General features: G+C 42.4%; 3 non-coding genes across 3 annotated transcripts; all 3 read right to left on the bottom strand.

The window, feature by feature from the left end:
• Positions 1-5,859: 5,859 nt before the first annotated feature.
• TRNAA-UGC (transfer RNA alanine (anticodon UGC)) lies at positions 5,860-5,931 on the bottom strand. The gene has a single exon. It is a non-coding gene; the product is annotated as a tRNA-Ala (tRNA).
• A 1,619-nt stretch (positions 5,932-7,550) lies between these two features.
• TRNAA-UGC (transfer RNA alanine (anticodon UGC)) lies at positions 7,551-7,622 on the bottom strand. Its single transcript has one exon. It is a non-coding gene; the product is annotated as a tRNA-Ala (tRNA).
• An 18,217-nt stretch (positions 7,623-25,839) lies between these two features.
• On the bottom strand, positions 25,840-25,911 carry TRNAA-UGC (transfer RNA alanine (anticodon UGC)). The gene has a single exon. It is a non-coding gene; the product is annotated as a tRNA-Ala (tRNA).
• Positions 25,912-25,916: the final 5 nt, after the last annotated feature.

Raw genomic sequence — 25,916 nt, 5'->3', positions numbered from 1 at the left:
CTGAGTAGATTTGGAGCGGTGTTTTGGATCATTGTCTTGCTGAAATATCCATCCCCTGCGTAACTTCAACTTCGTCACTGATTCTTGCACATTATTGTCAAGAATTTGTTGATACTGAGTTGAATCCATGCGACCCTCAACTTTAACAAGATTCCCGGTTCCGGCATTGGCCACACAGCCCCAAAGCATGATGGAACCTCCACCAAATTTTACTGTGGGTAGCAAGTGTTTTTCTTGGAATGCTGTGTTTATTAGCCTCCATGCATAACGCCTTTTTGTATGACCAAACAACTCAATCTTTGTTTCATCAGTCCACAGGACCTTCTTCCAAAATGTAACTGGCTTGTCCCAATGTGCTTTTGCATACCTCAGGCGACTCTGTTTGTGGCGTGCTTGCAGAAACGGCTTCTTTCACATCACTCTCCCATACAGCTTCTCCTTGGAAAGGGCGCTGTATTGTTGACCGATGCACAGTGACACCATCTGCAGCAAGATGATGCTGCAGGTCTTTGGAGGTGGTCTGTGGATTGTCCTTGACTGTTCTCACCATTCTTCTTCTCTGCCTTTCTGATATTTTTCTTGGCCTGCCACTTCTGGGCTTAAAAAGAACTGTACCTGTGTTCTTCCATTTCCTTATTATGTTCCTCACAGTGGAAACTGACAGGTTAAATCTCTGAGACAACTTTTTGTATCCTTCCCATGAAAAGCTATGTTGAATAATCTTTGTTTTCAGATCATTTGAGAGTTGTTTTGAGGAGCCCATGATGCCACTCTTCATAGGAGAATCAAATAGGAGAACTACTTGCAAGTGGCCACCTTAAATATCTTTTCTCATGATTTGATACACCTGGCTATGAAGTTCAAAGCTCAATGAGGTTAAAAAACTAATTTACTGCTTCAGGAAGTCAGTAAAAAGTAGTTAGGAGTGTTCAAATCAAGAAAATGATAAGAGTGTCCATACTTTTGCACCGGTCAAATTTTGTTTAAATGCAGATTGCACATTTTCTGTTAGTACAATAAACCTCATTTGAATCCAGAAATATAACTGAGTCCATCAGTTAAAAACTTTAACATATGACTGTAAATTAGTATAGAGCCACAATCCAAAATATAGTGTAAACTCTGCTCTTACCCATAATGCCTCAGTCAGGGACTCACAAGAACGCAGCCCCAACGCGCATTTCGTGTTGGCTTCTTCGGGGGTATTTGTTCCTTGTATGTGGTATTATTCGGTCACTGTGGTGGTAATATGTGGTCTGGTCATGGTGCGGTGGTATTTGTTCCTTGTATGTGGTAGTATAGGTCACTAAGTGGTGGTAATATGGTGTCTAGTCATGGTGCGCTGGTATTTGTCCCCTGTATGTGATATTATTGGTCATTTTAAAAATTGAAAAATAAATAAAAATATACCTAAATTGTATTGGATATTTTCACAAATGTTTAATAGGTTAGAGTAGAGTAGGTCCTGGCCAAAAGTCTACCTTGTCGTGGCGGCGGCTTAAACAATCTTTTGACTGTGGACAGTTCGAGGGTGGAGGCGACGCTGGGGTGGAGCCTGTCCGGAGTCTCCAGGGTGCCCCAAAATTCCTAGTGGCAGTGGCATTTATCAGATTTTTGAATATTTTGTAAGTTTTCTTGTTATTTGACACAAAAGCTGCCTGATGTGTGATCTCAATTCTGAGAACGATCCATGACGAGAATCTGACTCTGAATCTACCATCATAGAGCTTCTCACAATTCGTTTTTCTTTTTTCATAATTCTGCAGCATAAATGACATCATATTCCAACAGTCTGGACTATTAGGGACGAAGCAAAACTACTTTAATTCCCATCTCCCGGATGGGAGCATCTCTGAGCGCTGCGCCCCCTGACAGTCTCGTGACGGTGCTTATGTCCCCTGATGGGCTGCAGACAATCAGCGGCGGCTGAAAGGCGACATCTCTCCTGATCCCGTAGGTAAGTTACCTTTCTTCTTGTATCGGGCACCATCGGGGCGCTCTACAGCAATGTACAGTGGGAACCAATCCCTTTAAGTATAAGAAAATCGAAAGAATTCATCGATAATAAGATTTACCTTTCCCATAAAAGCCCAAAATATTGAAAAATTATGGGGTCACTACTTCAGTCCGGCTTCTTGGTCGCAGGGTTATTATCTTTTATTCACTCCACAATTTTCCATTTTATATTTTATCATATTGATTACCCTGACACCTCCTAACTTTCCCTTTGTCATTTTAATTTTTTAAATACTACTATAGGCAAGAGTTCTGTGAATCTAACAGATGTTTTGTGATATCAGGTTATAACAGCTGCCATTGATAAAAGTCTTTACAAATCAGTGTGAAGAGATTTTAGGCCCTCTTGTGGACTTTATAAGACCTGCAGCTTCCTTAACAGCTGCTCAGCACCCCACAATTGCTCTGCTGTGGGTTCAGTGGGACGAAAGAGGACCCCAACTCTGTAACACCAAAATGCTGCAATCCCTACTGACTGTAGCATCTTATTGGTAGATCTCCGACCATGACAGGTGGGTGTTAATCTGCATAACACAGCGGCACTTCATCCAGATTTCCTTCTACATTTTAAAACATACAAAAAAATTTCTGATTAGGAGATTTTTGGAATAATTTTAATTCCCAGAAACCCCTCTCTGAGCACTTTTGCACAATTCTCTCACCACTAGAGGGAGCTCACTGATTTATCACAGGGTTCAGTGGGAGCTGTTATCACTTGCTAGGAGCTCCCTCTAGTGGTGGCTGAACGCAGAGAGAATTTTATGATTTAGTGAATCTTTTATTGAGATCTCATGTCATGATAAATAGGCAAAGAGAACTCCAGATCCAACTAATATAAGCAGCCTGTAGGCTAATAATGGCACGGTCATATTTTACGCTCAGTTTGTGCACCGGGAATCCTTCTTTTTCAAAAATCTTATTTTTGGGGGGATGGCACGGGCACAAAAGTTGTGACCATCTGCAGCAAGAGTCAGTGGTTATACACTGGTGATCTCCTTCTGTGTGTGCTGGGACCAGACCTATCTCCGATCCCAGCACTTTAACTCCTCAGATGCTGTTATCAATAGTGATTGAGGTATCTAAGGAGCTCGACAGCTGAAGGTCGCTCCCTCTGTCAGCACCCCCCCGCTTGGATTCTTACGGTAACCAAAGTCCTAACTTTGACCTCTGTTCTTGCCCTATACATTATTCTATCAGATCCCCGATAGGCTGCAGCTAAACACTGACAGGTTAGTGCACAGCAGTACATAAGTAGTACTGTGCATTATCAGTGCAATCACAGGATCGCATGTTTATCCCTGTGAGAATTGTGAAAAACTTTTTTTTTCGAGTGTTAGAGAAAAAAAAATCACAAAATCATTTTTATACTTTGAAAGTATATAATTTTTCATCCGCTATGTGCTGATTACACCGCCCCCTAGTGTCTGACACACAATTGACATCAAATTCTTAAAAGTTAGTTGTTCTGATACTTTGTAGTGAGTCTGATCCTTGTGCTACATCCAAATAGATGACCAGGGAATTTTACTCACATTTTTTCAGATTTCTGAATTTAGATGTTATAAGGTTCTTTATGCCAGGGATTGAACCCAGGGGATCATACATGCAAAGCATGCGCTCTACCACTGAGGTACATCCCCTACAACTGCATGAGCGCTACCTGGGTAGACAGCACGAGCCGCTGAGCTCACTGATTGGCTGAAGCAGTAATGACTTTTGTGCTCTAAATTATGATGAATTTTTCAAATGCGCTCAGCTTCACCAACTCCAAGATAGCTGCACTCCCTTTCAAAAAATGGTGGAGCTGGAAGCTACAGGCTTATAAACTACAACAGCAAAAGAATGTGGGTCAAAAACTGATGAATCTTAAAATATAAGTTTTATAGGAGACAGGTCCTGGAGTGGAAACATTAGGGTCTGTGCACACGGTGCGGTTCCTACTGCGGATTCGCCGCTGCAGTACTGCAGGTGATGTACAGTACCATTATAGCCTATGTAAAAAAAAACGCTGTGCACATGCTGCGGATTTTTCCGCCCGGTTTTTGTGCGGAAAAAAAAAGCAGCATGTCACTTCTTTTGTGCGGTTTTGCTGCAGTTTTCCACCTGCTCCATTCTACAAATCCACAGGTGGAAAACCGCAGTGTAAAACCGCATAAAAACGGCAGTAAAACCGCAAAAAAAGGAAGAAATCCGCAGGAAAAATCCAGGTCATTAAACTGAGGATTTAGTAAAATCCGCACGGAAAAATCTGCAGGAGGATCCGCACCGTGTGCACATAGCCTTATACAGACAGTATGGTATAGCACTGTGGTGTTGGAGCAATTATAGGTAGGACTGTTTATAAATGTCCACAATATAATGGGTTAAGTTCAGTTCATAACAAATACTGCTACAAAGTGCTAGCATAATACTACCAAATAGGGCCCACGTAATATTACCATACAGAGCCCACATAATACAACCATACAGAGCCCACATAATATTACCATACAGAGCCCACATAATACAACTATACACAGCCCCCATAATATTACCATACAGAGCCCACATAATACTACCATTCAGCGCACACATAATATTACTATACAGAGCTCACATAATAAAACCATACAGAGAAAACATAATACTACCATACAGAGCCCCCATAATATTAACATACAGAGCCCACATAATACAACCATACAGTGCCCACATAATACAACCATACAGAGCCCACATAATACTAGCATAAAGCGCACAAATAATACTACATACCGCACCCAGCCCCATACTACCATACAGAGCACAGATAACACTACTATATAGAGCCCACATAATATTACCTTACAGCACTCACATAATATTACCATACAGAGCCCTCATAATATTACCATACAGAGCCCACATAATACTACCATACAGCACCCACATAATATTACCATACAGAGCCCACATAATACTACCATACAGCACCCACATAATACTACCATACAATACCCACATAATATTACCATACAGAGCCCACATAATACTACCATACAGAGCCCACATAATACAACCATACAGAGCCCACATAAAACTAGCATAAAGCGCTCAAATAATACTACATACAGCACCCAGCTCCATAATACTACCATACAGAGCACACATAATACTACCATACAGAGCCCACATAATAATACCATACAGCACCCACATAATATTACCATACAGAGCCCACATAATACTACCATACAGCACCCACATAATATTACCATACAGAGCCCACATAATACTACCATACAGAGCCCGCATAATACTACCATACAGAGTCCACATAATACAACCATACAGAGCCCACATAAAACTAGCATAAAGCGCTCAAATAATACTACATACAGCACCCAGCTCCATAATACTACCATACAGAGCACACATTATACTACCATACAGAGCCCACATAATACTACCATTCAGTGCCTGCATAATACAGATACTATGCGAACCTCCTTCCACCTGCCAGCATTACATATGCATCTTTGGAAACGTGCGGAGCCTACAAATCTGGGAGCAGCGGCAGGTAGGGGGTGGTTTGGGGGGCTATCATTTCACAGCCTCAGAGTAACTGGACCAGGGGTCTGCAAACACAATCTGCTCCTCTGTAGTCTCTAGCGATGTCGGTCTGTACATGTATAGTGCTGGTTACAGCGCCCCCTGGTGTCCGACAGTTATTCTACATAGAATCCTCAACAAAAGCAAATCTGTCTGATATTTAGCGCTGAGTCAGGTCTTCGTGTTACATCCAGACAGAAGACTGGTGAATTTCCGCACATTTATCAGATTTCGGAATATTTTGGAAGTTCTCTTGTTATGTGACACAAAAGCTGGAGATGCCGGGGATTGAACCCGGGGCCTCATACATGCAAAGCATGCGCTCTACCACTGAGCTACATCCCCTGCACACACTGTCTGATGTGTGATCTCAATTCTGAGAACGATCCATGACGAGAATCTGACTGAATCTACCATCATAGATCTTCTCACAATTCGTTTTTCTTTTTTCATAATTCTGCAGCATAAATGACATCATATTCCAACAGTCTGGACTATTAGGGACGAAGCAAAACTACTTTAATTCTTTATTATTTGGTTATATGTACAATATGGGAAGAGGAGAGGATTCTATTTTTGCCATTTTTGCATCTTTTTTTAAGCAAATTAAAAAAAAATAAAATAAAATAAGCCCACATGATACTATCATACAGAGCACTTATAATACTACCATAGAAATCCCACATAATACTACCCTACATTGCCCAAATAATACTACCCTACAGCACCCACATAATTCTACCATACAGAGCCCACATAAAGCTAGCACAAAGCGCACAAATAATACTACATACAGCACCCAGCCCCATAATACTACCATACAGCGCACACATAATACTACCGTACAGCGCACACATAATACTACCATACTGTTCCCACATAATATTACTATACAGTGCACACATAATACTACCATTATGGAAATATATATGTATATGTATTTCATATAGATCTCAATTGCCTGCTATAGGCTACATACTGCTATATACTCCATATATTCATGTATTCTTATATAGCCATATGCATACAAATACATATTCACAGTTTGAACCTTATAACTAGTTGGTGGAAGTTGACCTGCTACCCAGTCATCTCATGATAGCATTGTCTTCTGACTTGAGAAATATCTAGCAGACATAGGGAATGAGGAAGTAAGGCCAGATGGTCCAGCCGATATTGGAGACTTGCTGACGAGTGCAAGACTCCGGACAGTAAATCACATGGTGTCTAAGTAACCCCAGGTCGGACACCCATATATGCTCATGTATTTAAACTGACCAATTTGATAAGAAGTTCAGCCTTATGTTAATGAGTAACCACTCCTTTCTGTACAGCTGATAAAACCAAGTATATTCAATAAAGTTTCCAGAGTTCTGCTGGAATGAGTTGTTGCTAACTAAGTGTAGCTTCCTCTTTTCCTTTGAGCGCTCAATAAGACTCTGTCTAATTAGGACAGGCCACAGCATGCACAGAGATATATATCTATATCAATCAAAAAATCCACATCACTGATCCCACATAATACTACCATACAGTGCACACATAAGGCTACCATTCAGTGCCTGCATAATACTGCTACTATGCGAACCTCCTTCCACCTGCCAGCATTAGATATGCATCTTTCGAAACGTTGTGCGGAGCCTACAAATCGGGGAGCAGCGGCAGGTAGGGGGAGGTTCGGGAGGCTATAATTTCACAGCCTCAGAATAACTGGATCAGGGGTCTGCAAACACAATCTGCTCCTCTGTAGTCTCTAGCGATGTCGGTCTGTACATGTATAGTGCTGGTTACAGCGCCCCCTGGGGTCCGACAGTTATTATGCATAGAATCCTCAACAAAAGCAAATCTGTCTGATATTTAGCGCTGATTCCGGGCTTCGTGTTACATCCAGACTGGTGAATTTCCGCACATTTATCAGATTTCTGAATATTTTGGAAGTTTTCTTGTTATTTGTCACAAAAATGTGGAGATACCGGGGATTGAACCCGGGGCCTCACACATGCAAAGCATGCGCTCTACCACTGAGCTACATCCCCTGCACACACTGTCTGATGTGTGATCTCAATTCTGAGAACGATCCATGACGAGAATCTGACTCTGAATCTACCATCATAGATCTTCTCACAATTCGTTTTTCTTTTTTCATAATTCTGCAGCATAAATGACATCATATTCCAACAGTCCGGACTATTAGGGACGAAGCAAAACAACTTTAATTCTTTATTATTTGGTTATATGTACAATATGGGAAGAGGAGAGGATTCTATTTTTGCCATTTTTGCATCTTTTTTAAGCAAATTTTTAAAAATACAATTCTCTTTTTCCCATATTTTTAAAGGGATTGTTCATTAATGGACGACACTCTTCGATTATCTCAATCAATTAGGAAGAAAGTGTACAACACCTCCCGGATGGGAACATCTCTGAGCGCTGCGCCCCCTGACGGTCTCGTGGCGGTGCTTATGTCCCCTGATGGGCTGCAGACAATCAGCGGCGGCTGAAAGGCGACATCTCTCCTGATCCCGTAGGTAAGTAACCTTTCTTCTTGTATCGGTCACCATCGGGGCGCTCTACAGCAATGTACAGTGGGAACAAATCCCTTTAAGTATAAGAAAATCGAAAGAATTCATCGATAAGGTTTACCTTTTCCATAAAAGCCCAAAATATTGAAAAATTATGTGATCTATCCCACATGGTAAATGCAGGAAAAAAGAACAATAGCTTAACCCCTTTCTGACATCAGACCGTGCACGGTACCAGGACCCCTATGACCGAGGATAGGATAGTACGTCAATGCGATCAACGGCGCTCCGGGGGGGGCGCCGCTGATCACGGCCAGGTGTCAGCTGATTATCACAGCTAACACCTGGCACTATGTGTCAGGGGTGGTCACGGACCGCCCCTGCATGTTAAACCCTGGCACACTGCGATCAAACATGATTGCAGTGTACGGGGGTTTATTGAAGCATCGTCAGGGAGGGGGCTCCCCCCGTGCTTCCCTGAAACCCCCAGAGCAGCGCGATGTGCAGCGCTGCTGCAGGTCCTCCTTCCTTGCAGGTCCCCGGATTCAATATGGCCGTGGGACCTTCGGGGGCCTGCAGGGAGGCAGCTTCCTCAGTGCCTGCAGAGAGCCTGGTGCAGCGCCAATGTCAGATCGCTGATCTGTCACAGCGATCTGTGATGTGACAGTGTGACAGTGATGTCCCCCCTGGGACAATGTAATAAAGTAAAAAAAAAAAAAAGTGTAAAAATAATTTATAAAAAAATCGCCAAATAAATAAAAAAAAAAAAATATTCCCTAATAAATTCATTTTTTGGAAACAAAAAAAAACAATAAAAGTACACATATTTAGTATCGCTGCTTCCATAACGACCCGCCCTATAAAACTGTCCCACTAGTTAACCCCTTAAAAAATAAAAATAAAAAACGAAGCAAAAAACAAGGCTTTATTATCATACCGCCGAACAAAATGTGCAAAATGCGCAATTAAAAAGACGGATATAAATAACCATGGTACCGCTGAAAACATCATCTTGTCCCGCAAAAAACGAGCCGCCATACAGCGTCATCAGCGAAAAAATAAAAAAGTTATAATAGCTCGCAGAATAAAGCGATGCAAAAATAATTGTTTTTTGCATAAAATTGTTTTTATTGCATAAAAGCGCCAAAACATAAAAAACGACAAAAGTGAGGTATCGCTGTAACTGTACTGACCCGAAGAATAAAACCGCTTTATCAATTTTACCGCACACGGAACGGTGTAAACGCACCCCCCCAAAAGAAATTCATGAAACGCTGGTTTTTGTTCATTCTGCATCCCAAAAATCGGAATAAAAAGCGATAAAAAAAGTCACATACCCAAAAATGGTACCAATAAAAACGTCAACTCGTCCCACAAAAAATAAGACCTCACATGACTCAGTGGGTCAAAATATGGAAAAATTATACCTCTCAAAATGTGGTGATGCAAAAACTATTTTTACAATAAAAAGCGTCTTTTAGCGTGTGACAGCTGCCAAATATAAAAACCACCATAAATAGTAAATCAAACCCCCCGTTACCACCCCCTTAGTTAGGGAAAAATAATAAAATTAAAAAAATGTATTTATTTCCATTTTCCCGTTAGGGCTAGGGTTAGGGTTAGGGTTAGGGCTTGGCTTAGGGCTGAGATTAGGGTTAGGGGGTGTTGGGGTTAGGGTTGGAGTTATAATTGGGGGGGTTTCCACTGTTTGGGCATATCAGGTGCTCTCCAAATGCAACATGGCGTCTGATCTCAATTCCAGCGTTCTGCGTTGAAAAAGTCAAATGGTGCTCCTTCCAAGCTCTACCATGCGCCCAAACAGTGTTTTACCCCCACATATGGGGTATCAGCTTACTCAGGGCAAATTGAAAAACAACTTTTGGGGTCCAATTTCTCCTGTTACCCATAGGAAAATAAAAAATTGGGGGCAAACATATCATTTTTGTGGAAAAAAATATGATTTTTTTATTTTTACGTCCGGGCGTTATAAACTTCTGTGAAGCCCTTGGGGGTTCAAAGTGCTCACCACACATCTAGATAAGTTCCTTGTGGGGTCTAGTTTCCAAAATGATGTCATTTGTGCAGGGTTTCCACTGTTTAGGCACATCAGGGGCTCTCCAAACGCGGCATGGAGTCCGATCCCAATTTCAGCCAAAAAAGTCAAATGGCGCTTCTTCCCTTCCGAGCTCTGCCATGCGCCCAAATAGTGGTTTACCCCCACATGTGGGGTATCAGCATATGCAAGACAAATTGCACAATAACTTTTGGGGTCCTGTTACCCTTGGGGGTTCAAAGTTCTCACCACATATCTAGATAAGTTCCTTGAGGGGTCTAGTTTCCAAAATGGTGTCATTTGTGGGGGCTTTCCACTGTTTGGGCACATCAGGGGCTCTCCAAACATGACATGTACGTTATAAACTTCTGTGAAGCCCTTGGGGGTTCAAACTTCTCACCACATATCTAGATAAGTTCCTTGAGGGGTCTAGTTTCCAAAATGGGGTCACTGGTGGGGGGTTTCCATTGTTTAGGTACATCAGGTACATCAATGGTGTCCGATCTGAATTCCAGCCAATTTTGCATTGAAAAAGTCAAACGGCGCTCCTTCCCTTCTTAGCTCTGCCATGTGCCGAAACATTGTTTTCCCCCACATATCAGGTATCAGCGTACTCAGGACAAATTGCACAATAACTTTTGCAGTCCAATTTCTCCTGTTACCCTTGGTAAAATAAAAAAAATTGGACCTGAAGTAATTTTTTTGTGAAAAAAAGTTAAATGTTCATTTATTTTAAACATTCAAAAAATTCCTGTGAAGCACCTGAAGGGTTAATAAACTTCTTGAATGTGGTTTTGAGCACCTTGAGGGGTGCAGTTTTTAGAATGGTGTCACTTTTGGGTATTTTATATCATATATACCCCTTAAAGTGACTTCAAATGTGATGTGGTCCCTAAAAATATAATGGTGTTGCAAAAACGAGAAATCGCTGGTGAACTTTTAACCCTTATAACTTCCTAACTAAAAAAAAAAATTTTGGTTCCAAAATTGTGCTGATGTAAAGTAAACATGTGGGAAATTTAACTTATTAAGTGTTTTGTGTGCCATATCTCTGTGATTTAAGGGCATAAAAATTCAAAGTTGGAAAATTGCGAAATTTTCAAAATTTTCACCAAATTTCTGTTTTTTTATATGAATGACAATTTACCACTAACATGAAGTACAATATGTCATGAGAAAATAATGTCAGAATCACCGGGATCGATGGAAGCGTTCCAGAGTTATTACCTCGTAAAGGGACAGTGGTCTGAATTGTAAATATTGGCCTGGTCATGAACGTGCAAACCACCCTTTAGGGTAAAGAGGTTAAAGGATTTGTCCCAAGATCCGATCTTCAGGAGCACACTGCTCCTCGGCCTCCTGGTTGTCAGGGGGTGGTGCACTCCTGACAATTCTTTTCCCAGCTCTTTATAATGCTGCAGACAGAGGCAGTTTTGACTCTGCAGCACTGGAAAATCACAGGATCAGAGCAGCACTTACAAGCTGGACAGCAAAAAGCCTGTAAGTGCTGCTCCCATTTCTTTGTGCAATGGTCATTTACATGCAGTAGATGCATCTATGGCTTAGGCATGGGGCTGAGGCACCTATATGGGGGATGTAGCTCAGTGGTAGAGCGTATGCTTTGCATGTATGAGGCCCCGGACTTTTTTTTCCACTTATAAATAACTTCCAAAAGTTCCGAAGTCCCCAGATTTGCAGGAACAGAAGCTCAGTCAAGCCGCCACCCCGAATTATCAGGAGCGTGCCACCCTCTGACAACCAGGAGGATGACTGGATTCTATTTTTCATTCTACTTAAAAAAAAGATGTAAAAAATTCAAAAAATAAAATCACCTCCTTCTCCCATTTTTTAAATATTTCATGCAATAGAATGCAAATTAATTATTTAAAAATCCTACAATGGGATTTTCTGTTTTTTTATCTTTACATACTTTTAACTCAGGAAGAGTTCAGAAATCAATATTTTGTGGAATAACCATGATTTTTAATCGCAGCTTCCATGCGTCTTGGCTGCTTTCCACCAGTCTTTCACACTGCTTTTGGGTGACCTTATGTCATTCCTGGTACAAAAATTTAAGCAGTACTTTGTTTGATGGCTTGTGACTATCCATCTTCCTTCAATGAGGTTCAGGTCTGGAGATTGGGCTGACCATGACAGGGATTTGATGTGGTGGTCCTTCATGCACACATTGATTGATCTAGCTGTGTGGCATGGTGCATTGTCCTGCTGGAAATACCAGTCCTCAGAGTTGGGGAACATTGCCTGAGTAGAAGGAATCAACTGTTTTTCCAGGATAACCTTGTACGCGGATTGATTCATACGTCATCCGCTAAGATTAATCTGACCAATTCCAGCCTTGCCGAAGCATCCCCAGATCATCACCGATCCTCCACCAAATTTCACAGTGAGTACAAGACACTGTGGCTTGTACGCCTCTCCAGGTCTCTGTCTAACCATTAGACGACCAGATGTTGGGCAAAGCTGAAAATCAGACTCATCAGAGAAGATTACCTTACTCCAGTCCTCTATGGTCCAATCCTTATGGTCTTTGGCAAACTTCAGCCTTGCTCTCCTTTGCTTCTCATTGATGAAAGGTTTTTTTCTACCTTTACATGACTTGAGCCCTGCCTCTAGGAGCCTGTTATGAACTGTTCTTGCAGTGCACTTCACCCCAGCTGCCATTTGCCATTCCTTTTGTAGGTCCCTTGATGTCATCCTGCAGTTTCGAAGTGATATTTGAATAAGATGACGGTCATCCCGGTCAGTGAGGAGTCGTTTTCACCCTCTGCCGGTCTGTAGCTTTGTTGTCCCCAATGTCTGCTGCTTGACCTTGTTGTAATGGACTGCTGTCTTAGAAATTTTAAGACAACATGACGCTCTCTGTATCCCTCTGTTAGTAAAGCCAGAATTGAGCCCTTCTTTTCCTCACTGAAGACTTTTCAACTCCTTTCGCATGGATATGTTATTTTTTAATTCCTATTACCTTTGGGATATTACTAGCACTTGTTTTGCCATCCAGCTTGTCCTATTGCAAGAGGATTGTGAACACCACAGCAGGGTCTTTTATACTTTTCTTCGTTAAATAAGATTTGGTTCCGGTGATCACCTAATCAGAAGCACATTAAGTAGAATGAGGTGTGCTCTGGCTGGAATTCAACTGACAGTGGAATGGAATGGCTGTCAGACATGTAGAGAAGCTGATTTCTATAACACTGTGCAGTGGTCTCCTAATTTCTGCCAGAGCTGTATATATATATATATATGGTCTTCTTCTGTCCTTGTATATTGACAATTTTGATGAGGTATCTAATAACTCTTTGGGTGGATAATGTGTATTCAGGTCGCCTCCGTAAGAATGTAAAAAAACTTTTTTACAAATTTTTTTCATGATAATATAATAATATATACTGTAACATGTTTGGGGGTTGACTGACGGCACTGTATACACTGATTTTCGGTTAATGCTTGAATATAGAATATTTATTGTGTATCGAGGCATTTTTGTGTCCTTTCCTTATATTCTATATACAATATCCATCCTGATATAATCTGCAAGTGCTTATATGTTATATACAAGTATGGAGTCTATATATTCAATATAACCAGTAATAGCTGCTATAATATTTTTGTCTTTTTCCTTCGTGGTTGATCCATTGCATTGTACATTTTAATTAGGATTTATCTAACCAAATATTAACTGTATATGGTGATTTAGCAGTATCTCTCCCGTCTGTAATTGTATTTGATATTATGTATTGTTGCTTCCTATATAAATTTCTATCATATTTGGATCTAAACATCTGATGGCTGATTGGCAGCCTTGTGCTTTATTAATTTTTGCATTTATATCATTTTGTTTTATTATATTAACTTTTTGTGGTATTGTGAATTCTGATGGCTGATTGACAGCCCTTATATATATTTATGCACTAGTTTGCTGCTGATATGTATATTCTTTTTTATTTGTATGTACCCCGGTTTTGCCAGTACTTTATATGGTCCTCCATCTGTTGCATACTAGTGCGCGTGCACCTCCTTTCTGCCGCCATCCTCTATCTGCTTCTGTGCCTGCGATGCACCCGGTGCCAGATCACGTGGGGCCTCATGTGTTTCTGGTTTGGCTGCTGGGTGACGACGCGTCAACAATTGCTGGCTTCCAGCCTTAATTGACTTCCGGGCCTCTGCCTTTTTAAACCCACATATCGGTGACACTTCCATGCTCCCTGAGGAAGGTCTTTTATCCGAAACGTGCGTCGGGGTGTAAAGACTGACCAGCTATTTCCACTGCTACTCTCTGCCAGGTACTATTAATAGGTAACATTGGCCAGTACACTCTATATTTTTGGTCAGCTGTATAAATATGTTGAATACACACTTATCCTGTGTGCTTTATTGATATCTAACTCAATTATCTTTCTAATTTTTGGCTATGTAGAGTATGTACTATTTTACGTGATCCACAGTGGATTTGATACCAACGTGGTCTATGTTTTTGACCTCTAACTGTATTACATTGCTGGTCGCACCTGCCCTCCACAGTGCATGGTTGTTTATCTGCCCACCTGTTATCCTGTCCACCTTTGTCTGTGAAATTTGATCAATAAGGTTATTTTATTTTTTCAGTACCTATGGACCTTATGATTGTATTTCTTTGGTTCACCCTCCCTTGATCAATATGAGAACCTGGATATGGAGACATGACTACAATATGGGGACCTGGATGGGGACATGACAACAATATGGGGACATGACTACAATATGAGGACCTGGATATAGAGACATGACTACAATCTGGGGACCTGTATGGGGACATATCTACAATATGGGGACCTGTATGGGGACATAACTACAATAAGGGGACATAACAAATGTGCACTCATATTGTAGTTATCGCCACATCCAAGCTCTAAACATTTTTTAAAAAAACACAGCAAAAATGTTCAAAAGGTGTATAGAATAAAAAACGGTATCACTAAAAATGTAACTTTGTCCTTCAAGGAATGCGGCCCCCAAGTTCAAATTAATGAGCAGAAAAGACCGCATCAATATGCACAAAAAGTGAAAAATGCATTAAAATGAATGGGAAGCTTCTTTTAGGCGTTCTTCGAGCGGATATTTTGAGAAATCCGAGAAAAAAACCACAAACGTGTGAACACAGCCTAACGCAAAGACTGGAGTCAACTGTTATTAAAGTTATCAGATTCTCTATGAGAATTTTATGTAAAGTGAGGCGGTGGTCACACATTCAGAATGCAAGCACAAAGACATACACTGCTGTATACAATGTATTTCTATAGACATAGAAACAACTAATACACAGAGTTGGAGCCCACAATATGCTTTAAGGTGCTTTTATTGCTCAATGGCTGGGTCACAGATAATAAAAAGTCATTATTGAGGGTTCAAATACCCTCTAATGTATCCATGAGAGACAACCCGCATATACAGTCATATGTTAAAGTTTGGGCACCCCTATTAATGTTAACCTTATTTCTTTAGAACAATTTTGGTTTTTGCAACAGCTATTTCAGTTTCATATATCTAATAACTGATGGACTCAGTTATATTTCTGGATTCAAATGAGGTTTATTGTACTAACAGAAAATGTGCAATCTGCATTTAAACAAAATTTGACCGGTGCAAAAGTATGGGCACCTCAACATAAAAGTGACATTAATATTTTGTAGATCCTCCTTTTGCAAAAATAACAGCCTCTAGTCGCTTTCTGTAGCTATTAATGAGTTCCTGGATCCTGGATGAAGGTATTTGTGACCATTCCTGTTTACAAAACAATTCTAGTTCAGTTAAGTTTGATGGTCGCCGAGCATGTACAGCCCGCTTCAAATCATCCCACAGATGTTCAATGATATTCAGGTCTGGGGACTGGGATGGCCATTCCAGAACACTGTAATTGTTCCTCTGCATGAATGCCTGAGTAGATTTGGAGCGGTGTTTTGGATCATTGTCTTGCTGAAATATCCATCCCCTGCGTAACTTCAACTTCGTCACTGATTCTTGCACATTATTGTCAAGAATTTGTTGATACTGAGTTGAATCCATGCGACCCTCAACTTTAACAAGATTCCCGGTTCCGGCATTGGCCACACAGCCCCAAAGCATGATGGAACCTCCACCAAATTTTACTGTGGGTAGCAAGTGTTTTTCTTGGAATGCTGTGTTTTTTAGCCTCCATGCATAACGCCTTTTTGTATGACCAAACAACTCAATCTTTACTTCATCAGTCCACAGGACCTTCTTCCAAAATGTAACTGGCTTGTCCCAATGTGCTTTTGCATACCTCAGGCGACTCTGTTTGTGGCGTGCTTGCAGAAACGGCTTCTTTCACATCACTGTCCCATACAGCTTCTCCTTGTGCAAAGTGCGCTCTATTGTTGACCGATGCACAGTGACACCATCTGCAGCAAGATGATGCTGCAGGTCTTTGGAGGTGGTCTGTGGATTGTCCTTGACTGTTCTCACCATTCTTCTTCTCTGCCTTTCTGAGATTTTTCTTGGCCTGCCACTTCTGGGCTTAACAAGAACTGTACCTGTGTTCTTCCATTTCCTTACTATGTTCCTCACAGTGGAAACTGACAGGTTAAATCTCTGAGACAACTTTTTGTATCCTTCCCATGAAAAGCTATGTTGAATAATCTTTGTTTTCAGATCATTTGAGAGTTGTTTTGAGGAGCCCATGATGCCACTCTTCATAGGAGAATCAAATAGGAGAACTACTTGCAAGTGGCCACCTTAAATATCTTTTCTCATGATTTGATACACCTGGCCATGAAGTTCAAAGCTCAATGAGGTTACAAAACTAATTTAGGCCTGTTTCACACTTGCTTTTTTTTGCAGCGCGTTTTTCCCGCAAAAAAACGCATTGAAAAAACGCATACAAATGCATACAAATGCTGCGTTTTTTTCAAGCATTTTTATGCGCATGCAGGAAAAAACCGCAGCGTTTTTGTGCGTTTGTATGCGTTTTTTGTGCCTTTGCGTTTTTTTACAGATTTTGGAAAAACCCCCCAAAAAAGAAAAAAAAAACATTCAACAACACACAAGACCAATGGGACTTCATTGTGGGTGTGGTATGTTAATATATAGACCCTGTCTACAGTATTCTTCACATTTGCTTGATTCTTCTCGTGACCATGGATCTGCGCTGGAAGAGTTTTCACTTCAACTTGGATTTGGACATCGCGATGGCTCAGGCGTATGCAGTTGCCTGCCATGAACAAAGGAAGAGAGAGAGGGAGCGAAGACGGCAGCGGCGGCGTATGTGGATACATCCGATTGTTGAACTCCGGGAGAGCCGTGGGGCATACCACACCCTCTACAGCGAGCTCCAGGCAAACCCGGAGAAATTTATAGATTATATCCGGATGTCCCAAGAAAGTTTCAGGGATTTGCTTGCTCGTGTCCAACAATCTATCCGGAGACAGGACAAACAGCTCCGTCGTGCGATTCCTCCTGAGGAACGGCTACTGGTGACATTACGGTATGTAATATTAAACCAAGGGGTGCGGTCTGATGTTTTTTTTTTAAATTTAGTATTCAAAACCTTGGGTAATTAGTTTTCGTGAATGTACTAATATTTTATTTTATAGTTTTTTAAAATAATATACATAAATATTAATTTTACTTCTTTGTCTGTTCACAGATTCCTGTCGACTGGAGAAACCCTATCTTCACTACACTTCCAGTACCGTATTGGAATCTCTACCTTGTCTGGAATTGTTGCTGACACCTGCCGGGCTCTCTGGAATGTTCTTTGTCCAGAATTTCTGCCCCTGCCCACCGCTGAAAAGTGGATGGAAATTGCTGACAAATTCTGGACAGTATGCAATTTTCCCAACTGTTTGGGAGCTGTTGATGGTAAACACATACGGATCATCAAACCCAAAAGAACTGGATCTGAGTACTATAATTACAAAAAGTACTTTTCAATAGTACTCATGGCCATTGCGGATGCCGGATGTATGTTTGTAGCAGTGGACATTGGAGCATTTGGCCGTGGTAATGACTCACAGGCTTTTAAAAACTCAGACATGGGCCGGAGGTTGTATGGCAACCAATTTAATTTCCCTATGCCACGGCCTCTTCCTCACACCGAAGCTCCGCCACTGCCCTTTGTAATGGTTGGCGATGAGGCTTTTCAAATGTGCGGAAACTTACTGAAACCCTACTCCAGCCGGGACTTGGACCACACCAAAAAAATATTTAATTACAGGCTGACCAGGGCCAGAAGAACTGTCGAGTGTGCTTTTGGGATTCTTGTCTCCAGATGGCGAATTCTGGGCACGGCCATTAATCTTAAACTTGAAACAGTCGATGAGGTGGTGAAGGCCTGTGTGGTTCTACATAACTTTGTGATGGCTAAAGAGCACCCGACCTTTGAACTGGACGATGATGCTCCTAACCCATTGCCTGAATTCACTCAGCACACTCTCAGGTCATCCGTTGAAGTTGGCCAAATGAGGGACCAATTTGCGGCCTACTTTATTTCTGATGTAGGACGGGTGCACTGGCAAGATGAAATGGTGTAATGTTGTTGTTTATGGTAATAAAAATCCTTATTTGATACCATTACTGAGTGCACTATATTTTTTAAAATCCAATTAAATAAAAAACTTCCCATGTATAACTGAATTTTTTGATGTTCACACACCTGGGCAGGTAAATACACATATGAGTTAAAATGCAGCATTCCTAGTCTGCGTGAAATATATTGGAACGAGCAAAGCTGCAGGCCATGAATCAGGAAACCAATTTTTTTCAAGAGAAAATTGTCAAACTAGTTGAAAAAAAAGTATGTGATTTTTTCAAAACCCAACCCTCAAAACCCAACCCCACCCAATGAAAGTCAATGGGGAATACAAGTCAGCATTGAGTGGATGAATGTAATCAGCTCAATTCCAACTTTTATTTAAAATTGTGGTAGTGTATAAATAGACAAGTTTCTAGAGTTATTACACTATGCCTTGGAATGACTATACTAGGCCGTGGTATTTAAAATATGAGTATAGTAGGCCTTGGGCCTACTAGTATAGTCATATGTGAAATACCACGGCCTAGTATAGTCATACCAAGGCCTACTGTAATAACTCGATTTTTACCAACTAGGATCTTGTTTCACGAAAAACAAACTGGTGAAACTTGACAAGTTTCAACAGTTTGTTTTTCATGAAACCAGATTCATGTTGGTAAAACTAGAGTTATTACACTAGGCCTTGGAATGACTATACTAGGCCGTGGTATTTCAAATATGAGTATAGTAGGCCTTGGGCCTACTAGTATAGTCATGTGAAATACCACGGCCTAGTATAGTCATACCAAGGCCTACTGTAATAACTCGATTTTTACCAACTAGCATCTTGTTTCACAAAAAACAAACTGGTGAAACTTTTTAAGAAAGAAACTTATTTTTTAGACAAGTTTCAACTTTTTGTTTTTCATGAAACCAGATCCAAGTTGGTAAAACTCGAGTTATTACACTAGGCCTTGGTATGACTATACTAGTCCGTGTTATTTCACATATGACTATACTAGGCCTTGGGTTGGTTTTTAACATGTATTTACCCATCAGTGTGTGTGAGCGGCGCAAACAACATTAATGAAACTTTGTAATGGTGAACCACAAATGTAAATTTATTTTTAATCACAAAAATAAACCAAAAAATTATTTTTTCCAGCGTTTGGGGGCAGATGGTTTCAATTTGGGGGTGTGCAGGGAATATGCAACACTTGCAGTTGAAGACGGTGTTTGAGGGGAAGGGGCAACAAAACTTGTGGGGGAAGGTAGTCCAGTTAAGGGAATTAAACTAGGAACACTTGGAGGAGAGGAAATCTGTTCAGGTACATTTGTTGTAATGGCATGTCGCCGTAGGCTTGTGTGCCTGGACCGACTTTGGCCCAATGCCCGCCTTGATGGATTTCGCCTTGAACTTGGGGCAAATATTGAGTGTAGGTCCCCCGTCTGCTGGGGTGGCTGCTGCTGCTGCTGAGGTGGCTGCTGCTGAGGTGGCTGCTGCTGAGGTGGCTGCTGCTGAGGTGGCTGCTGCTGCTGCTGAGGTGGCTGCTGCTGCTGCTCTTGGTTGGCAGTGCTCGTCCTTGCAGGAGGACTGGTGGCGGCAGTGATGGTCCAGGTTTGCGGAATGGTGGTGGCAGGCTACTACATGTTGTTGTAGCGGCAGGGCTGTTCCATGTTTGCCTAGTGGTGGCTGAGCTCCACGCATGCATGGGAGTGGCGGTGGTGCTCCAGACAGGAGTAGCGCTTGCCATGGTGGTGTCGGTGAAGTGACCAGCTGCACTCAGACTTGTGGTGGTGTAACGGTGGGTGTCCTGGCTTTGAATAGAGGTGTCCGTGCAGTGGTATGCAGCACAAGTCGGTAGTGAAGTGAAGCGAGTCAATGGTGGCACAGGTGGAAATGACACCACTGACTGCTGACCGTACCGATTATGCTGCATAGCCTGCAAGAAAGCATTGTTGCAGGCCTGCAGCACATTCAGCTGTTGCTCAGGACTAAGGTGTTCCGCCATGCCCTTTTCAATCTTACTAAAAAAATGGTGTGCTGGTCTGTTGAGGTCGGCCTCCAGACGGTCAAGGCGCTGTTCTACAGAATTGAAGCGGTGTTCAAAGTGGTTAAAACCACGTTCCATGAGTGCAAAACCGCTTTCAACTCTGTAGGACAGCGACTTGAGGCTGGAATTAAAGGCCTCGCTCAAATGCATAAACTTGGGCAAGACATTCCTGTCCAAGGCCCTCTGCCGCTGGCGGGTAGTGCCCGCATAACCAGTGGCAGAGACCTGGGACAGGGGAACACCTGATGGCCCAGCTTCCTGGTCACCAGCTGTGTGTGTGGCTGACCTGCAAGGTGCTTCCTGGCTGTCGGATGGCTGGGACGGGTCAGAGGACGTCCGAGGAAGGACCGCTCCAGGGCCAGGTTGCAGGGTGCTGCTCCAGGTGCTGTGGAAGAAAGGAAAATCATTACTACCATGCCTTTACAAGAAGCATCAGCTGTGGATTAGAAAAACACAGATTAATAAAAATAAAAACCCAAAATTTATAATACTTACGATCTCGTGGCAAGGACCGGTCTTAGGAACTGCAACGCGTGATAGTGACGGTATCTAGTTCTGGTCCTTGACGCAGATCCACTGCGAACCTGGCCCTCAGCACGAACATCACTGTTGAAGCGGTCCTTGATCGAACGCCAACGTGTTCGGACTTTGTCCACTGTTGGGAAAAAAAAAACAGTGCCGTCAAGGACAACAGTCACTGCGGCACAATATAGCAATACAATACTCAAAGCAGTCACTGTAGAGCCCGATGACACTGTTGGGTTTCCTGCTAGAATATACCTAGCACGAAACCCAACAGTGCCGTCAAGGACAGCAGTCACTGCGGCACAATATAGCAATACAATACTCAAAGCAGTCACTGTAGAGCCCGATGACACTGTTGGGTTTCCTGCTAGAATATACCTAGCACGAAACCCAACAGTGCCGTCAAGGACAACAGTCACTGCGGCACAATATAGCAATACAATACTCAAAGCAGTCACTGTAGAGCCCGATGACACTGTTGGGTTTCCTGCTAGAATATACCTAGCACGAAACCCAACAGTGCCGTCAAGGACAACAGTCAGTGCGGCACAATATAGCAATACAATACTCAAAGCAGTCACTGTAGACCCCGATGACACTGTTGGGTTTCCTGCTAGAATATACCTAGCACGAAACCCAACAGTGCCGTCAAGTACAACAGTCACTGCGGCACAATATAGCAATACAATACTCAAAGCAGTCACTGTAGAGCCCGATGACACTGTTGGGTTTCCTGCTAGAATATACCTAGCACGAAACCCAACAGTGCCGTCAAGGACAACAGTCACTGCGGCACAATATAGCAATACAATACTCAAAGCAGTCACTGTAGAGCCCGATGACACTGTTGGGTTTCCTGCTAGAATATACCTAGCACGAAACCCAACAGTGCCGTCAAGGACAACAGTCACTGCGGCACAATATAGCAATACAATACTCAAAGCAGTCACTGTAGAGCCCGATGACACTGTTGGGTTTCCTGCTAGAATATACCTAGCACGAAACCCAACAGTGCCGTCAAGGACAACAGTCAGTGCGGCACAATATAGCAATACAATACTCAAAGCAGTCACTGTAGACCCCGATGACACTGTTGGGTTTCCTGCTAGAATATACCTAGCACGAAACCCAACAGTGCCGTCAAGTACAACAGTCACTGCGGCACAATATAGCAATACAATACTCAAAGCAGTCACTGTAGAGCCCGATGACACTGTTGGGTTTCCTGCTAGAATATACCTAGCACGAAACCCAACAGTGCCGTCAAGGACAGCAGTCACTGCGGCACAATATAGCAATACAATACTCAAAGCAGTCACTGTAGAGCCCGATGACACTGTTGGGTTTCCTGCTAGAATATACCTAGCACGAAACCCAACAGTGCCGTCAAGGACAACAGTCACTGCGGCACAATATAGCAATACAATACTCAAAGCAGTCACTGTAGAGCCCGATGACACTGTTGGGTTTCCTGCTAGAATATACCTAGCACGAAACCCAACAGTGCCGTCAAGGACAACAGTCAGTGCGGCACAATATAGCAATACAATACTCAAAGCAGTCACTGTAGACCCCGATGACACTGTTGGGTTTCCTGCTAGAATATACCTAGCACGAAACCCAACAGTGCCGTCAAGTACAACAGTCACTGCGGCACAATATAGCAATACAATACTCAAAGCAGTCACTGTAGAGCCCGATGACACTGTTGGGTTTCCTGCTAGAATATACCTAGCACGAAACCCAACAGTGCCGTCAAGGACAACAGTCACTGCGGCACAATATAGCAATACAATACTCAAAGCAGTCACTGTAGAGCCCGATGACACTGTTGGGTTTCCTGCTAGAATATACCTAGCACGAAACCCAACAGTGCCGTCAAGGACAACAGTCACTGCGGCACAATATAGCAATACAATACTCAAAGCAGTCACTGTAGAGCCCGATGACACTGTTGGGTTTCCTGCTAGAATATACCTAGCACGAAACCCAACAGTGCCGTCAAGGACAACAGTCAGTGCGGCACAATATAGCAATACAATACTCAAAGCAGTCACTGTAGACCCCGATGACACTGTTGGGTTTCCTGCTAGAATATACCTAGCACGAAACCCAACAGTGCCGTCAAGTACAACAGTCACTGCGGCACAATATAGCAATACAATACTCAAAGCAGTCACTGTAGAGCCCGATGACACTGTTGGGTTTCCTGCTAGAATATACCTAGCACGAAACCCAACAGTGCCGTCAAGGACAACAGTCACTGCGGCACAATATAGCAATACAATACTCAAAGCAGTCACTGTAGAGCCCGATGACACTGTTGGGTTTCCTGCTAGAATATACCTAGCACGAAACCCAACAGTGCCGTCAAGGACAACAGTCACTGCGGCACAATATAGCAATACAATACTCAAAGCAGTCACTGTAGAGCCCGATGACACTGTTGGGTTTCCTGCTAGAATATACCTAGCACGAAACCCAACAGTGCCGTCAAGGACAACAGTCACTGCGGCACAATACAGAGCAGGGAAATACTCACTAAACGCCTTTTTGGAGGATGCTGTGGCGCTGTCCCAGCCATCCATCAACGCTGCGGCCACCTCATTCCATAGCCGCCGGGTCACCACATTGTCCTTGTACAGCCGGTCACGGCTGTCCCACAACGGCGCACGCTCCTGGACCAGGCTGATGAGCTGCTCATTATCCAGGTAGACGTCTTCATCCCGTTGTGGAACCTAGACAAAACACATTCATTAGAATAATCAAATTTAAATTGAATAAAAAGTTACAAAAAAAAGAAACATAAAAAAAGAGTAAAAATAGAAGATAAAAAATAAAGAACATTACAAATCATTTGATACATACATTCCGTATCACCACCGGGACTTGGCTTCGCTGCTCCTGCTCTTCGCCCTCAGAAGTCCCGTCCGCAGAAGATGATGAGGATGATGTCTTAAAAAAGTTGAAAAAAACGTAAGAGATTTGGAGTAGCAGCAGATATACTTACCAGATGCACGAAAATAATCACCTCACTGTCTGCTTGCGCCAATTCCTGCCGCGATGGGGAATATTCGGATTCTGAAGACATACTGCATGTAAAAATAATAAAAATCATTAGTACATACATAATTTAAAAGGACAGGCATATAATGTAATATACTCACATTCTTGCGCTGATAATGTGTTCCTTGGTGACTGTCTGCTCTCCAATCTGTCAGTGTAGTAGTGGCAGAGTTTTGGCAGGCACCTCCTTTATATAGACTTTTTTTTTTTGACTTTAGAAGTTTATAACTAGTACAACAAGTGGACACCACCAAAAAAACGCAGCGCTAAAAAAACGCATACATGCGCATGCCAGTGCGCACGTATGCGCATCCATAGGCTATAATGGCCATTTTTAGCGCAAAACGTGCGCATACGTGCGCATGCGTTTTTTTCCAGGACCAAAAAATGCAACATGTAGCGTCTGTGAAATACAAACGCACACCCCAAAAAAACGCAGCGCATGAAAATCGCATACGTGCGCATGCCAGCGCGCAGGTATGCGCACCCATGTTAAATATAGGGGAAAAAACGCATGCGCACGTATGCGTTTTTTCAAGCGCAAAAAAACGCAAATGTGAAACCAGCCTTAGTGCTTCAGGAAGTCAGTAAAAAGTAGTTAGGAGTGTTCAAATCAAGAAAATGATAAGGGTGCCCATACTTTTGCACCGGTCAAATTTTGTTTAAATGCAGATTGCACATTTTCTGTTAGTACAATAAACCTCATTTGAAACCAGAAATATAACTGAGTCCATCAGTTAAAAACTTTAACATATGACTGTAAATTAGTATAGAGCCACAATCCAAAACATAGTGTAAACTCTGCTCTTACCCATAATGCCTCAGTCAGGGACCCACAAGAACGCAGCCCCAACGCGCATTTCGTGTTGGCTTCTTCGGGGGTATTTGTTCCTTGTATGTGGTATTATTCGGTCACTGTGGTGGTAATATGTGGTCTGGTCATGGTGCGGTGGTATTTGTTCCTTGTATGTGGTAGTATAGGTCACTAAGTGGTGGTAATATGGTGTCTAGTCATGGTGCGCTGGTATTTGTCCCCTGTATGTGATATTATTGGTCATTTTAAAAATTGAAAAATAAATAAAAATATACCTAAATTGTATTGGATATTTTCACAAATGTTTAATAGGTTAGAGTAGAGTAGGTACTGGCCAAAAGTCTACCTTGTCGTGGCGGCGGCTTAAACAATCTTTTGACTGTGGACAGTTCGAGGGTGGAGGCGACGCTGGGGTGGAGCCTGTCCGGAGTCTCCAGGGTGCCCCAAAATTCCTAGTGGCAGCCCTGTCTACAAATACAATCTGCTCCTCTGTAGTCTATAGCGATGTCGGTCTGTACATGTATAGTGCTGGTTACAGCGCCCCCTGGTGTCTGACAGTTATAGAATTCTCAACAAAAGCAAATCTGTCTGATATTTAGTGCTGAGTCCGGTCTTCGTGTTACATCCAGACAGAAGACATTTATCAGATTTTTGAATATTTTGTAAGTTTTCTTGTTATTTGACACAAAAGCTGGAGATGCCGGGGATTGAACCCGGGGCCTCATACATGCAAAGCATGCGCTCTACCACTGAGGTACATCCCCTGCAC

This window comes from Dendrobates tinctorius, unplaced genomic scaffold, assembly GCF_039654945.1.
Source record: "Dendrobates tinctorius isolate UK_male_01 unplaced genomic scaffold, ASM3965494v1 ptg000021l, whole genome shotgun sequence".
NCBI lineage: Eukaryota > Metazoa > Chordata > Amphibia > Anura > Dendrobatidae > Dendrobates > Dendrobates tinctorius.
This window is presented reverse-complemented; position numbering and strand designations above follow the sequence as displayed.